The sequence below is a fragment of the Nipponia nippon genome, unplaced genomic scaffold (assembly GCF_047370975.1).
Source record: "Nipponia nippon isolate SJK-2023a ecotype South Korea unplaced genomic scaffold, ASM4737097v1 scaffold_8, whole genome shotgun sequence".
NCBI lineage: Eukaryota > Metazoa > Chordata > Aves > Pelecaniformes > Threskiornithidae > Nipponia > Nipponia nippon.
In genome coordinates this window covers 46,202,564-46,218,575 of record NW_028262402.1, presented here as the reverse complement: position 1 = coordinate 46,218,575, position 16,012 = coordinate 46,202,564, and the positions used below count along the sequence as shown (strand labels likewise).

Genomic DNA, 16,012 nt, shown 5'->3' with positions numbered 1-16,012 from the left:
GCAATATTTTCAAAATGGTGATTATGCTACTGCCAGAGCATAGATACTCTCTCTCTTCTCCTTCCCCACAGGTGATATTATGAGTCAAATGGATTTTGTTTCAAGCCACTGAGGCATAATTCTGCTGCTTGCAAGCTCTGACATTCACTTCTCCATTTTTCAATCATGCTCTTGAGACAGCAACAGCAGGGAAAAAAGACAAAGAAGAAAAGTACCAGCTTACGGGAAGCATAATTTTGCCTACGAGTTTCTTTCTCATTTTTTGATATTGTGTGGCCATCTCCACACTTCTATTTTGTATGTCTGATGAAAGCATTTCCATTTAGTCTAGATCCTAGAGGCTACCAAGTGAGACATGCAACTCTGTTAGGGCAACTCTAAATAAAAGAAAAATGTGGAAGGGGCATCTTTTACAGTTACTGCTTAGGTCTTGGCAAGCTCTGTCTTAAAAGATCATTCTTGGTGGGATATGTACAGCTTTCCTTGTGTCTGATCTAGGAGCAGCACTGGCAAGCTCTGAAAAACACCTACTACCTGTTGTCAGTGGGAGAGGTAAAAAGACAGAAAGTCCTGCAGGGAGGGGAGCATGTGTGGGTTGAACTCTGTGGTGACAGCATTATATGTGTAATGAACGTTCAGTCATGCACTGCGTCAGAACATCACAATGTCCAAGTAGCACTTGTGCTAGTTAAGTTGTGACATTTTTATAAGACAGATTTGCTAGGATGATTTGTAGTATATCTGTAGCAATAGATGTTAGGTGTGAGTGCTAATCTCGCTCCTGGAAGAGTAAGATTATTATATATACACACACCAAGAAGAGTGCCCAGACCTACATTCCCCGTGTACTACAGAAACAATGGCGTTTGTGGAGGTAGCAATAAGGAGACCCACGGAGCAAATGTTTTGTTATAAACTGGTATTGATCAAGGATATACCCTCAAGAAAACAATGGCCAAAAGCAGCTCTTTAGATCAGAGTGAGCGGTGGCTGGGAGCCCACAGAAGTGAAGTGGCCAGGAGCCTGCCACGGCTGGCCACCCCTCTGCACAGCTGTGCGGCTGTTGGGGGGGCCCCTTGTGCACACCGGGGGTAGACTGGTGTCTTTGTACATTTGCCCTCATGCTGTACGTCTGCCAGATTGTCCGCACTCACCCCACTCCTCTCTGCGTTGGCTTGGCTGCGCTTCCCCAGCAGCCTCCGCTGTGCTGTTCAAACAAACGTAAATACTCCTTTAACAGTGAGCCCATGATGAAAATCTGCAGGGTCCTTGTAGAGAGCGATCCATCTGAGGTACCCGGTGCTTAACTATGGATGAGCCAGCAGGATTAAGGGCTTGATTCCAGTGATCATCGCTACACGCCAGTGACAGACCCCATTACACAAAATGTGATGGGCTCAGTAGGGCACCTGTGTTTGCAGGCTGCATCGAAAGTCACACCATTTAAGAACAAATGTCTTGCTCCTTCTTACCTTGCTTCTAACCTGCAACCACTCTGCTCCTTCAAAGTTACTTACATGTTTTCCAATCCTAAACTGTCTCCATGGGTAAGAAAAAAAGTTGCTTTAGCCAGCGATGAACGTAAATGTATTCTGACTGGTCATCCGTCAGCACCATCAGGGCACACAATTCTTTTCCCTGTGTCTGGAAATGCAGTTCTGATTAGGTATAAAATACTGTGCATCTGCAAGCTGGGTCTACATCAAAATATGTATGAGTTTTGATTATTATTCTCTTTTTCTTTTAACATCACCAAAGTGAAAAACAGGAAAAAAAAAAACAACCTTATGGCTTGTTTGTGTGTCGGCATTCAGAAGGTGCCTGATTCAGTCAGGCTTCCTGAGAGATTTGTTTAAGTGTGTGTATTTAGAAGCACATACACAGATTCAGAATGTGTCTGCAGGAATGGGTTTCTACTGCAGAATTTCTGAGCACTGAATGTAAAAATCTACTTCATAAGTCACGCCGCAAGTGTATTATCCACTATTTTCACCTCGTTATTTGTGACTTAAATAATGTATGCAATGTACTTTTAAAGAAAACATCCACAATAAATCAGGGCTAAATCAGACAGCCTAGAAAATGTTATTCCCGTTTCTTTTGGAAATGTGTTCGTCAGGTTGTTAATAAAAATACTGCTTCCTCATCCTTCGCTATTAATGTCAGTAACGAGTTTTCCCTTGAAACAGTGTCAAGATCTTGTTCTCGTCTTTTCTAAGTAATGATGTATGGATTCAAAGTGAAGAAGAGCCTCTGTGAAAAGATCTGGCTTTTTTCCACGGTATGTAGAGCATCTTAGGAGAACAGGCTATTACACAGCGCACAGGCTCCTTAACAGCTTCTTACCCAGCAAGAGGGTGATGGGGGGTGGGAGGGGACCCAAGGTAAAACTACACCATCTGGGGCTGGCCTTGTCACGGGAAGAAAGTGGCAGCTGCATAAATAGTTTTTCTTCTTAATTTTCAGTTTCACAGTACAAATAAAGAAGGAACATCTGTTTCAGCTTGCAGAGTTAAATAAGCATTGTAGGCAGATGGTTTTTAAGGCTTGAAATTTACGGTAAGACGTGTTCATGAAAAGAGGGTGTAACTAATAGCCAAGGAGATGGATATTACAGAATCCTATTACCCTTCTTTTCCCTCCCCAGGCCCACAGGTTTACACAGAAAAGAGCAATTTGGTCAGAAATTGCTGAATAGCTGTTGAGACATTGTAAGGAAAATACAGGAAATTATCAAAATCTTCACTCACCTGACTGAAGCACGGAGTAAAAACTTAACCATGCTTATGTTCATGGCATTTTCTTCACTGACCCAGCTTTCGAAGAAAGAGCTGCTATGAGAGAACTTGACTGAAACTTCTGTTTTCACACCTTTTCAGATTTCAGTAAAATCTCCCATTGATTTCCTCTGCCTTACGTCTTCCCCTGGCAAGAGCAATGCTATTAGTTCATGAACCATTTGAATCGTTTTTGACAAGTCATAGGCATATCCCTATCAAAAGGTGCATTGTTTGCATTCATGTAATGAAATTCTTGCCTTTATGGATTTTTATCCTCTGTTCCAAAGTCTGTGTTTTGGAGAACTGCCTTTGTGCCTGTGGTACAGAAGAATGAAGTGACTCATTTGTATCCCACAGGGAGCTGGACTAGAAAATCTCAACATCCACAGATTCTCAGGTCTGTGCAAACATTTTTCTCACCTTATGAGGGCTATAAACATGTTGTGGCTCTACAAGCCCCAATCTCCCTGACTTACTTCTGCTCTTTTTTTCTGGTTTTTGTTTTTGTTTGCTTGTTTTGTTCACAGGATTTATTTGGGTTATTTTGTCTACATTAGATTCTTGTAAAGACTAAACCCTGCCATTTTTATTTGAGAAAGATTTCCTCTGTGGTACATCCCTTTCTCTGCTGATCTGTTCTCCCTTCTCCTGTTAGCTCCATGGCCTTTCCTCCGTCGTACAAGCTGGAAGAACAGGTTGTAGAGCTTGAACAGCCCCCACCATGCTGCTGTGGGGTTCCGAGCTGCTGGATCATTTCCCTTCTCTGTTCCCTGGCGTGCAGACAGATTTCTCTGCAGGCTGTCTCCCTGGCCACTCACCCAGACAACTTCCCTCTCTTTTGTCCAGCGGTCACTGGGACAGGCCTCACTGCAGGGACTTTCGTCCAGGGTTTATAAAATGGAAAAGAGAACAGATCACATTGGAGTTCTTCTAACTAAATGTGCCCTAGTAGTCCCTGCTGTGGAAACAAAGCATTGGCCTCATCTCTTCCACCTCAGAGGTTTCCTTGAAGGCTTGCCATCTTGAAGTCAGAAAGTTTAGGACCAAGAGGAGTTGCTAATTACAGAGTCTGACCTCCTGTATATTAGTACATTCTTCCTCCTTCAAGGGAAACGACAATTTTCAGAAGGGCCTCCAGTCTTCACTAGAAAAACTGAGACATGGAATTTCCATTACACAGTATTGTGAATTTGTTCTAGCATTTAATCACTTACTGTTTAAAAACAAGTACTTGGTCAGCTTTCAGCTCCTGGTTCTTACAGTGCTAGAGAGCCCTGCGGGATCCAAAATGTTTCCACCCCATGAGTAATACATGAACAACCTCAAAGGAAAAAGATTTCTGCTTTGGGATCAGAAAGCCTTATCTGACACACAGAGGAAAAGTAATGGTCTTCTAGCTGAATCCTCTGAGTTTTAAAAAGTGGAGCAAGAAAGCAAACTGTTTGCTAACACTCAAAATCAAAGCATCTTGCTGATTGGCATTAAAATGTATGGCCTGCTTCAAAACTGGTGGCACATCATGCTACTAAATGGACAATGGGCATGTTCTTATTAAGTCTTGGGGCTATGGGTTGCACAAGAGAAAATCTTGACCTACAGCTCCACTCTTATGAAGCTTAAAGACTGTATTCTTCAAGGAAGCAGACCTACTGTTATGTTTACTTAGCAGCATTGTGGGGTTTTCTTTCATTAACCTTCCACTGGTGAAAGCCCTGACTGTGTTTCATTATAGAAGGTGCCTACCACTGCTACTACAAAGACTATTTCCAACACAAAGACAGCATTGGCTTAAGAGTAGGAGTTCTGGGGTCTAGATACTACTTTTTAGTTCCTTGCTTTCAAAGAAGCAGGGCAGGGAATACAAATTAGGAAAAAAAAATGGGGGGAAAGTCACAGAGACACAAAAGCATGCAACCGAAGGAACAGATGTAAATGTGCCAGTGTTTCAAGTATCTCCTTATATTTAAAATATTTAAATCTATTTCAAAATATTATTCTTTATCCCACTAACATTTTATAGGGAACCAAAAAAAATTCACAACCCTTGCCAGCATATTTTTGCAGCACTAGCTCATATAACAAACCAAGAAATGCAGATGCTAAGGATTTCAGTAGCGCTCTCTCACCTATTGCCATTCTCATGACAATCCACTCCTGCTCGTGTTACTGCAGCTGCCAGCCAAATATTAAACTCGGCAAGCTGCGTGTGTGGCATAATATGTTAGTTTCGCTTTTGGAGGGAAGCAGAAAAGTGGCGGTTCCTAGTAAAGGCAGCCTTCTTTGCAATCTTTACAGCTTGCTTCCTCTGCCACTTACTGAACAGTAGCCCATCTGTCAATCAGTAGAATATTTATTTGTTGCCTGCTGCAGCATCTCTTCTACACAAACTGGCTCCCATTTTCACAATTTCTGCTGACCGAAGATGCCTCCAGCTGGGTTTGCTGGTAGCTCTAGGCTTTCCACCTATGGCTGAGTCAACTGTGTAGCGGCAGAGGAAGCAGAGGAGAAGACATTCAAAACCGGGAGGGATGGACTCGCATGGCTCGCCTCAGACGCCCAGGTTTGCCCCCCCAAGGTCTAGCTGTGCCCAGGGCAGCACCAGGGCCGCAGGGCGTTCTTGTGGCTTCTCTGGCCCCGGGAATGACAGATTCAACAGTGCCCGGCACTGGATAGGGCATTTAGCAAAAATGATGAAAAATAGCATTCCTTCATTTCTGTGGATGAGAGCTGGTTGTACTCTTTCAAGCAATTAGGTAAACACTTCTAATTGGTTTGGTCCTTCACATGAAATTTACCTTGGGAATGACATATTTTAAAGCTACCCCCTGCGAGGATGAAACTGAGTTAACTGCTGTTTCTGCCTCACATACAACTACCTCAGCGGTATCTTTTATAATCCCACAGAAGGCAGGTTAGGAAGCTCGACAGATAGTGATGCACATCCCTTTGCCTAAGGGAGAACTTCCATGCTTTATTTTGCATGTTTGCCTTGGTGTGAGGGAACACTTGCTGGAAGTGCTTAGCTAAAAACCTTCCTCCTCCAAGAAGAGGAGTTTGTGGGAGTTATTTCCAACTCCTGAAATGCTCTCCCTGAGAGCTCCAATATGTGGTTTATTTCCATTACGCTACAAAAAGCGGAATGAGGAACCGATGTTTTTAAATGTAATAGTTGCTGGGTGCCTTTTTTTTGGAAACAGGAAATGAAAACAGCTGAATTTGATTTATTGTTTTAATTACAAAGAACAGACCTAACCGATGTGACTGGAGTTCAAAAATAAAGGAGGAGAAAAAGAAGAGCGACTGACACAAGTTTGATGTTGTTTGTGCCAATGTAATTCCAGAGCAACAGTGAAAGTTACTAGTTTATTAAAATTATGTAAAGTCTGACACCGCAATTAATTAATTCAAGTGCTGTTACCCCAATGGTGGCCTGTGGGACAGAGCTCTCTCTTTATACAAAGTGCCTCTTAGCTCGTTTGCACAGGTACCTCGCAGGTAACCAGACAGGGAAATTTACTTCTTTGTGAAACCCCTGTGCTTCTGCTAATTTTAACTGAAATTGGCCAAAAGATTCAAAAGCAAACCAGCTATGCTAAAGATAGTTAATAATTTATTTTTAACCTAAAATGTTTTGATGTTACAGTTTTGCCAGTGTGCACATTTGATACCAATATTGATACCTAGATGCTTCCTGAAGTAACTTACTTTTTCAGAAATATTGATAAAGCAAAGCATCTCATACTGACTCTCATTTGAGCAATAATTAGTTAGCACTTTTGAAAAATCAGCACAACGCATATTTTTATACTTTTATTTCAAACCAAAATATGTTTCTAATTTTAAATTAAGCTCTGCTCATCCTTCTCCAGAACTGTGAATCAAAACACAACCTGCTATTACTTTGTACGATCAGAAGTAAAACTGAGTAGAAACAAAAGTGAAACTCAGTGTCTTTGCTTCACTGTCTAATACTAAGATGAGAATACCAAGTGGAAAAATTAACTACAAACAAATGAAATGTTTCACTTTGAATTTACTGTAAGCAATTTGAAGAGTTTTAGAAACCGTTCATAAAAGGTTCTTGTCCATATATTTGTGTCTGTATTAAAGGTTCTTGCTCTTCAAGGTCTCTGGTGATTGATGTGAATACAGTAGGCAGTTTGGAAAATGTACAAGATAAACTTGGTTCAGTTTTATGACATTGTCACGAATGAGCAGTTAGGTCACTTAAATAATCGCTGCCAAGGATATTTGCAAAAGTGATTTCAATAGGAACTTATAAAAGGGTGATTTAACAAAGTTCAATGGCAAGGTTCACTCTATTACTTATTAAATGAATGGTAGAGAGAAAGAGAGAGGCTGGGGGGGAGAATTGAGATAGAAGAAAATACCAGGGGGGTAAAGGAGGCCCTCCCGTTGAGTCACGAGGTTCAGAATGGACCCCCTTGCTTTCTAAACTTCTTCTCAGAGAGGAGCCTAGGTGCGGTGGGATCCAGTCCTAGTCTCAGACTTGGTCAGCGGTTTACGTCTAAGGATGACACAGGTTTAGCAGCAGTTTAAGGTTTGCTCACAGTAAGGACAGAATCACAAGAATTTAGCAGTAACTAATCATTGGTTACTCTAGCATCTACAAAGTGATTAAATGGGGTTTACTACAATATTTGAATCAATTCACACACATGCACAATAGGCCTAATAAAGATACCTAGTAATTTGTCACGAGTTTCGTGAAATACTCATTATACGTGCAGATAAAGGTACCTATTAAAAATTCCCTCGGGTTCAGTGAAATGCTCACTTCAAATGATTGTCTCAACGGGTGAAGGTTGAGCCTTAAGGATGAAGGGCGCTGGAGATCAGCCCAGGTCCTGTTGCCTGGCCTCTGTATGCAAACTTAAAGAGTTCGCAGCCCTGAGAGGCATCCCACTCGGAGGGAGATACTGGCGCAGCCCGCTGTGGTCCAGGAGAGCTCAAAGGGTCTCCTGTGGCACTGCTGTTTATAGGGTTGTGAGATGACTGACTTTAGGCATCAGTCAGTTTCCATTCTGGCCACAGCTCCGGTCTGTAATTGTTGCGTTCTCATCAATCTCAGCAAGGCAGGTACGATCCTCCCGTACCGATCCGCCTGAGTTGCGATCCACAATGAGGTGTTCCTGTGCTGTCAGGGGGGTGACTGATGATGCCAGGTGGGATCGAGGCATTCTGGTTCCCCAGCTCAGCCATGCAAGAGTGCCTGGTACGGCCAAGGGGTGCTTCACTGCCGGACTCACTGCTCAAAGGCCAAGCCTTGGCAGGAGTCCCTGTGACCACAAAGCTCTCCAGAGGAGGGGGGGGGAATGCACCACCACAGACATTAACTTCCATATTGCATTCTAGTAGCCTAGTAATTGTGTCTTAAGCATACACAAAAATGCAAAAAAAAAAAATCATTAAAAAATATCATTAAGGTTGAGCTCTCCAGTGAGGAAATTCCAAAATTTCAACAGTTGACCTTAAAGGGATTTAGTCACCTTGTTCTGTTGTCTTTTGTCCTTTTAGTTTCTAGCTGTATCATACTCACATCCTGTCACACTGCCTAAAGTAGATTAAATTACACAAACAGATTAAATAATAAAAAAAAACACAACAGGACAAAAATTACTGACTGAAATGAATTTATGTAAACATTAACTTTTGAAGTTTCCTGACTTTCACAGATGGGTAAGTGCTGCCAAACAAATTCAGGAAGGTTAACTTCCCATAATAATGCAAAGCAAAAGCACCTTGACAGAGCTGCAGTTCATTGCATTTAAAATCATTGATCAGCACATATTTAACTTCTAGAAACCTTAATTTGAAAAATCCTTAACAGAGGTTTCCATCTAAATGTCCACAGATATCTTGAAACACAAGAAAAAATTCTAATGTATGTACATAGGTGAAAATACCTATTTCAAATAAGAAACTTACTTTTCACAAATTGATGCCAGGTCCACCCAAGTCATTATGCAGTCCTGAACACTGCACAGGCTGAAGTCCTGGAGAAGGTATTTACCTGAACCTGGGCTGGAAACTTCTAATTTTGCATTAGAGTACTTCTGGTCAATTTCTGAGTCCCTTTAAATGTTTGGAAACCCCAAGGCTGAAAGCAGAAATATTAGTTTGTGTATATGAGGGAAGTGGGCTGTTCCCCATGCTTGACTAACGTAAGAAAGGCTGAGGTGATTTTGCTTAGATTTTTCAAAAGAAAAAAAAGGAACCCCGGTCCCTCCAAAATCTGTTATGAGAGGTTTTCAAGTTAATAGACTTCCCTACTCCCAAGGGGTTTTCAAATACATTTTTGGGGGAGTTATAATCTATTTTCCTGGTGATAGGTAGACGCAGGAAGGCACAACTTTAGCTCCTCTTTATTATGAATATACATACATTCAATTTATATAACACTATGACCAAAACCCATATGAAAGCACGTATCATTGTCTTTAGGCACCAGTTAAACACAGAGGATATCCTGCTCTAAAGATGAAATAGCCTTAGGTGAAAACACAACAAAAAAACCCAAGATGTATACAAGCAAAATTTGATTAGGAAATAAAGCATAACTCAATGGAGACCTATACTGATGGACTCCAGAAGCATCTGTATTGCAGTCACTAGGAGTTTTGACTGCAGAGCCACTGGCAAACACTGCAAGCTGAGGTTTGCAGCGTCTACGCTTCAAGGTTCTCCTTCAACTCAGGCTGCAGTTTTACTGATTTTGGTTTGTTCCATTCTCTTAGCAGATTTTGTTAAGGAAGGAGAACCTCAGACTTTTCCTACTGACTCTTCCTCACTGGTGGTGCTAGCATATGTATCTGTTTACTCCGACACTAAGCAAAAAGCTCTGAAAGTCACAGAGTGACAGTAAATTTGTGGTTCCCTGTAATGCCATTTATACCACGCCATTTCCCATCAGTGGACTGTATTTCAAAATTTATTTTCAAGAAGTTCTACAGTTAAGACAATTGCTTGCACTTACTTGCCTGCCTGCTTTTTCCAGCTACATAACTGTTGGCTGCATGCTAGGTTTTATCCTATAATAGGAGAAAGGCGCGTGTTCCTTAAAAGGAAATTCCATTTTGCTGCTCAGTTGTGACTCAACTAACTTGGCAAGAAATTAATTTACTCCATCTCCAGATTAGATCCACACCAACCTGTGCTAAGCTACATGGATGAGAGGGTTCAAAGGCTCGAATAGAGCCACAGGCAGTATGGAGATGGGTGCGGGCATTGCTGTTCACATGAAGCAATCAGCCTCAGTAAAGAGTAAAGAAAAAAATTACTTAATCTTTCTCTATGTGCAGAAAACCTATCATAAACTATTGAAACCAACAAAACCAGAATAACTCAATTTGAAAGATAGAGATGAAAATCTTACGCGCTACGTGTGGTTGATCTGTGTATATGCTACCAATATAGGTAAGCAATACAGCAATACCACTATGTCATCTTTTTTTAATTCAAGCTTCATTGCCACTGCACATCTGGCACACACACCCCCCCATCACACAAACCAAGAATCTGTCAGGTAGACTGCTATTCCCGATCGCTGTAGGCTATAAAGCAGACTTCTTCACTGTCGTCTTCTTGTACTGCTTGGGGGGAATCCCAGAGAGCTGTTGGAAAGCGGCGGCTTACTGAGCCCCTGGAGAATGCTACGGAAGGGAAACGGGGCAGTTACGGACACAGAGGAGGGGGGAGCATTATCCAATTTTGTTCTTTCCTGGTTTATAGAAGTCCTTGTCCTGCACTAGTCACAGTAGCGTCTGATGCTTTTCAGTTGCTCATCAACTGAACTGATGCCTGTTCTTGCGTTGTTTTTTTTTCCTGTGGGTTTTTTGGGGTTGTTTTTGTTTTCTGTTTTTCCCTCTGGGATTGTTGTATGATGCAGCCTTTTGTACCTGATCAGGAACACAGGGGGCTGTTAAAAAAGGTAGTGTCAAAGCAGCGCAACTTCCACCAGGACCAGTGTTCAAGGTAGAACTTAAGTGTCTGGGGAAGCACATTTTGCATTCTTAGGTATATGCTCCAAAAGCATTCTTTGCAGAAATGCATTATGGCTTTTTCTTAGGTGCTCACTGCTGTCTCTCAGAGGAACAGTTATCAAGTGAATGTCTAGAAGAGGACAAACTTAAGCCTACCACTGGGACCCTCAAAGCCAAGAGATGGCTTTTTTCTCTAGTGTTTTTTTTTCCAGCAGTGGATGAATTAGAAGTGTGTCCTTTCAGGAGCTGAATCATATGCAAACGCGTATTTACAGGTGCTTGTTCCTCTCTTCTCCTCCAGGAAGGAGGTATTCACTCATATCACTCAAGGAAAGAGGTTTCAGAGAATGACGATCAATAACGAAAAAGTTTCCTTCAAGAGTGTTCTTTGTGCCATATATTTAAAGAAAAAGCATGTTTTTTCATTGAAAACATGTTTTTCTCTAAGGCTAGGCCTACACAAAGAGAAGGAGAAAAATGATTACAACATATGTACTTATCTTTAAACATGAAGAATTTTACACCCTACTCCAAATGTATCAGGAAATGTGAAATACGTGCAGACAGTCTGGCTTCACAGATTTGACTTAAATGAGTAACTTCCTTAGCCTTGTTCTAATTCGCGAAGGTTTTGCAAGTAATTCTCCCCACCCTGAATACAGCATGTGCTTTGATTTTAGTTTCAGCTGGAAATGATAAATCTAAATCCAGGTATGAGAAGTTTTGAAGTAACTACAACAAAACTGCTTCTATAATTTTTAGCCGTTTGAATATGAAAATGAAACAAAATCTATTTCCTGCTCTCTATGCTAATCTCAGAATTTGGAACACAGAGGTAATCAACAAAGTAAAATTAAGCCTTTTGCACAGATGGCAAGTTTTGTAACTTGCTTTGAAAAGCAAACTAACTCTGAAGGAAAGTTGTTACAACAGTTGTAAAAATCACATTTCATGTATAATTACTGGTATTTTTATCCATTATTTGGGGGTACGTTTACTAAGTTTAGTGGTTTACATCCCTTTAAGATTCTGTGGTTATGTCTGTGGTACTACACCCTAAACATATTTGCATTTGACATCGTGTGAATATGTGAAATTAAGTGTGTAAACAGGATGTAGATAAATGATACTTCAGTCTTAAGTTCCCACATGTCACAGGCTGACACGTGTATCCAAGCATATTAACATGCAAATGTACGGAGACTGCGTATGGTTGTTTAGCAAGGAAAAAGGACAGGGGGATGCTTAAATGGTAATAAGATGCAAACCTGAGATGCTGACAGTTTTTGGGTGCCGATGCCTTTGAGAGGACTTGTTAAAAATCAACAGAGTAGCAGGAACATTGTTGAAAGGAATGAACAACCCTGAACAGACTAGTGAAAAAGGGTATTTCATCGGACAATACTGTTTCTTGCTATACTATGCTAAAATGTGGTTGTACTAATTATAATGGAAGACAAACAAAAGTAAAAATGCCTGGTATCATTAGATAAGCTGTAATGTTTGGAGTCCTAACATAGGTTGGACTTTCACAATCTTGTCAACTGATGGTGTGCTTTATCAGCCAAGAGTCTGGCAAGTTTGGCAGGTCCAACTAAACCTGACCCTGACAAAATGTTGAAACTTAACAAGGATTTCCCATCTATTTCAGTAGCATTCTTTGCATTTGCAGGGTTCTGTCCACAGAGGTCTCGATGGGCGGGGTCTCAGATAGGCAGTGAGCACAACCACCCTAGTACGCTACTCTCCTAGTCGTTGAGGTGGTCTGGATACCGGTGGTGTATTAGGTGATCATGTTTGGGAGGCATCAGAACATTTTGACTTTGCAGTTTGCTTCCTTTCCTTGTTTGCGAGAAGTTTTCAGTGTCACTGCAGTACCTGCTTGTGTGAGTTTTCCACAGTGCAGGCTGAAAAGCAAGAGACATTAAAAACGAAAAGCAAATTATTAGAGGATGTAATACCACAGAAACTTTCAGTGAGATCGGGGACTAGATATACCAGAAGAAAACATGCTGTAATTGACTTTATTTCAAAATGACCAGGTATCCTTTAAACTGCACGCTCAAGGAAACCAAACATGCAAAACAATGTACGCACCGAGTTAAATTCTAGTTCTGAATTGGCCTAGATTTTGTTTTCTGTAAGATGTTGTTATATGACATGGGCGTACCGTTTTCTTCTGCACACAGAGTAAAGAATCACATATAACACGGGAGAAATGACAGTGATATGCTTGTCCTTAAGGAATTATATTTGACAGCAGCAAATTGTTAGCCGACAGTTAAGAGTTTGCTTCGAAATCACTGAAAGTTATCAGCATGAGCTTGTTGGTAGTTTTGAGACTCATCATCTATCAAACTTTTACATGGCTTTTTAGTTCTTCCCTGTTCCTACTTCTGTTCTTCCTTTGTCTCCCGGGTAAAGCCTTCACAGCACATATCTGTAGATCGAGTCCTCCAACTCCGGTGCTCTTGACTTGCCATCTCTTCAGGTCAGCAGTCAAGCTTCTTCTGTTTTATGCTCGTCTGTAACAGACAACGTAGCTCCAGAGCTTTCCGATGAAGCATGTTTACTTGGCACGGACAAGAAAATAAGCAACAAACTCATCACATAAGATGTTACAGAAAAGCGCACATTTGCAAGGTTGGAACTGTGCAATAAATCCTGGGAGCTGGGACAGAACTAGCACACGCCCGCATTCCTTAAAAAACACCAACCCGTGCGTTTTTCCTTTGGCCCGGCTAACACACGGGCTACTGTGAAGCGAGACCACAGCAGAGATGCCCCGCTGCTGTTTACCACGGCCGAACAAGGCGAGCTCTGTCCCTGGCGCGCGCGCCCGCCGGTCCCAGGCCCTTTGCCTCACTTCAGGCCAGCTTTCCCCTCACAGCGGCTCCCGCTGGAGAGGGCAGGCGGCAACGGGCGGGAGACAGGGGGCCCTTGTTCCCCGCAGGGACCGGGGGCGGGGAGGGGGGCAGGAAGCAGCAACCGCCCGCACAGGGGCGGTTCCCCTTCCCGCACTTACGCGCCCCTGCTGCCCTCGGGGGTGCCCAGGAGGGGAGCTGCCGTCCCCACGGGCCCGCTGCTCCGCGCTCGCCCTGTGGCCGCTGCCCTGCCGGCAGCCGGCGGGGCTGACAGCCGGTCCCCCACGGCGGCTGCCCTGAGGCGAGTGACACCCCTGAGGCGAGTGACACCCCGCCGCCGCGGCGGGGGCCCACCCAAGGCCGGCGGTGCGCGGGCCCGGGCCCGGGCGGCCTACCCCCTCCGCGCGGCCGCGCCCCCCCGGCCGGGGAGCGGCTCCCGGGCCCCGGCCCCGCCCCGCCCCGCCCCGCGCCGCCCCGCGCCGCGGCTCGCAGCTGCGTGATGACGCGCGACGGCGGGAGCGCTGGCGGCTCGCGTCCCGCCCAGCCGGGAGGCGGCTGCCCCGCCCCGCCCCTCCCCTCCGCTCCCCCGCGCGGGAGGGCGGGGCGGCCGCGCGCAGGCAGCGGGCAGAGCGCGGCTCGGCACGCCGCTGCCGCCGCCGCCGCCGCCGCCGTGCATGGGGAGGGAGCGGGCGCCGAGGGGGAAGCTCCCTGCGCGCGCCAGGCTGCCCAGCCGCCGCCGCCGCCGCCGCCGCCGGGGTGAGTGGGGGCCAGCGGGGGCCAGCGCCGCCCGGCGGCCGTTGCCCGCCGGCCGCAACGGCCGGGGCGGGGTGGGGGTGAGGGGGTGGGGGTAGCGGTTACACCGCGGCGTGTCCCGCGTCCTGCCCCGCCGCCGGGGAGCGCCGCCGGCCGGCCCGCCCGAGAGTCGCGTGTGGCGGCTGCCCCTGCCCGCGGCCTGTGCGTGCGGGGGACGGGAGGGCGGGGGTGCGCGGCGGGGCTGGCGCTAGGCAACGCGGCGGCCGGGCCCCGGGGGGGGCGGCGGGCAGCGCTCGGCGGGACGGCCGCCGCTCCGTAGGCCGTGCCTGGGGAGGGAGCGGGGCAGGAGGGCTGTGGGTGGGCACGGAGGGCTCTCCGTGCCTGGCGGTGCGCCTACCGGTCGCTGCGGCGTGCCCCCCGCGTCAGCCGCGCTGGCCGGGCGCCGGCAGGGCCCGCAGGTCCGCCGTCCCGCTTCGGCCGTCGCACCGCGCTGGAGGTGGTGTATTTTTGCTGGAGAACTTCCTCGAGAATACTTACTTGTGCCGTTAAAAAAAAAAAAAAAATCATCTCGTTGCCGAAGGAGGGCAAACAGTCACAGAAGCATCTGTGGTTTCTCTCTGTATGTCTATATTGAACTTGCTTCTGGGTGGGGAAATGTTCCCTTAGATGTGGGCTGTGAATTAATGAATTTCACTTATTTTCACAAGAGATTTTTTTTTTTTTCTTTTAGAAAAGAATTGCGGCTAAAACTTCTTCAGGTTTTTTTTTTTTGGGTGGAACTGAAGTCTAATGAGAACCTGATTGGCTGTGTCTTCAAATTTCCCTTTCTCACCTCTGCATTCTGTGACAGGTGAGAAAATAACACCTTGCTTTGGTTATTCGTAAATTATTTGTTGCCGGAGAGAGATAGACTATATTCTTTTTGGTTGTCAGGCACAGGAAAACATAATTGGGAGGACTGTGGTGGCTACTTACAGTTTCAAATGTGGTTTTGCACTTGAGTTGCTTAATGGTCAGTGTTTCTGACCTCTTAGCCCTGTACAGCTTTCCCATGTATCATCTACTTCTCCATTGGTTCTATTGTTAGTCAAATTTAATATATATGTAGCTTACGTGAGAGAGAAATATTTCTAAAATTTGTGGTTTATGGAAAATCAATATTGACAGGAGATTGTGGAGAGATTATGTGCACTGTTAGAAAGGGTAGTTTGGATCAGTTATATGGATTTTTTTTTTTCTTCCCCCCTGCCTAGTCTTCCTAGTAATCGATATGGGAGTAATATTGTAGCGGTGTTCCTTGGGCATGCCCGTTTATCTTTGCTGCCTAGGGTTGGTGACTGTAATTTGAGGATTCAGGAGGAACACAGTAGCCATCACTGTCTTCTGCTTGATGAGAATGACTCCCAAGTGACTTCAGTGGTGTAAATGGACAATTTTGTAGTAAACGCCTTCAGTATTATAGTGTGAAACGATAGGGATTTTAAGCAGTGGTGTGCTTTCCAGAGAAGCCTTAAATCTGAGCTATTTACAGAGTTTTTCATTTTCATAAGTGCCAATGACATCGACATGGGGAAGTAGTGTTTGCTGCTGGGAGGGGAAGTCTTAATGAGCA

The 16,012-nt window shown here is 44.6% G+C and overlaps 2 protein-coding genes and 1 long non-coding RNA gene across 4 annotated transcripts in view; 2 read left to right on the top strand and 1 right to left on the bottom strand.

Annotated features, from left to right (window-relative positions):
* Positions 1-2,110, top strand: part of RCL1 (RNA terminal phosphate cyclase like 1) — a 33,074-nt gene extending 30,964 nt beyond the window's left edge. For both annotated transcript variants that reach the window (XR_015701068.1, XR_015701067.1), the window contains exon 12: positions 72-2,110. The gene's annotated coding sequence lies outside the window, so the exon portion shown is untranslated. The remainder of the gene's footprint in view (positions 1-71) is intronic.
* Positions 2,111-12,793: 10,683 nt separating this feature from the next.
* On the bottom strand, positions 12,794-15,121 carry LOC148050590 (uncharacterized). The gene is made up of 2 exons (XR_015700936.1): positions 14,798-15,121; positions 12,794-13,355 (listed from the first exon to the last, which is right to left on the bottom strand). It is a non-coding gene; the product is annotated as an uncharacterized LOC148050590 (long non-coding RNA).
* Positions 14,238-16,012, top strand: part of JAK2 (Janus kinase 2) — a 93,355-nt gene continuing 91,580 nt past the window's right edge. The window contains exons 1-2 of the mRNA XM_087741464.1: positions 14,238-14,403; positions 15,131-15,250. The gene's annotated coding sequence lies outside the window, so the exon portion shown is untranslated. The remainder of the gene's footprint in view (positions 14,404-15,130; positions 15,251-16,012) is intronic.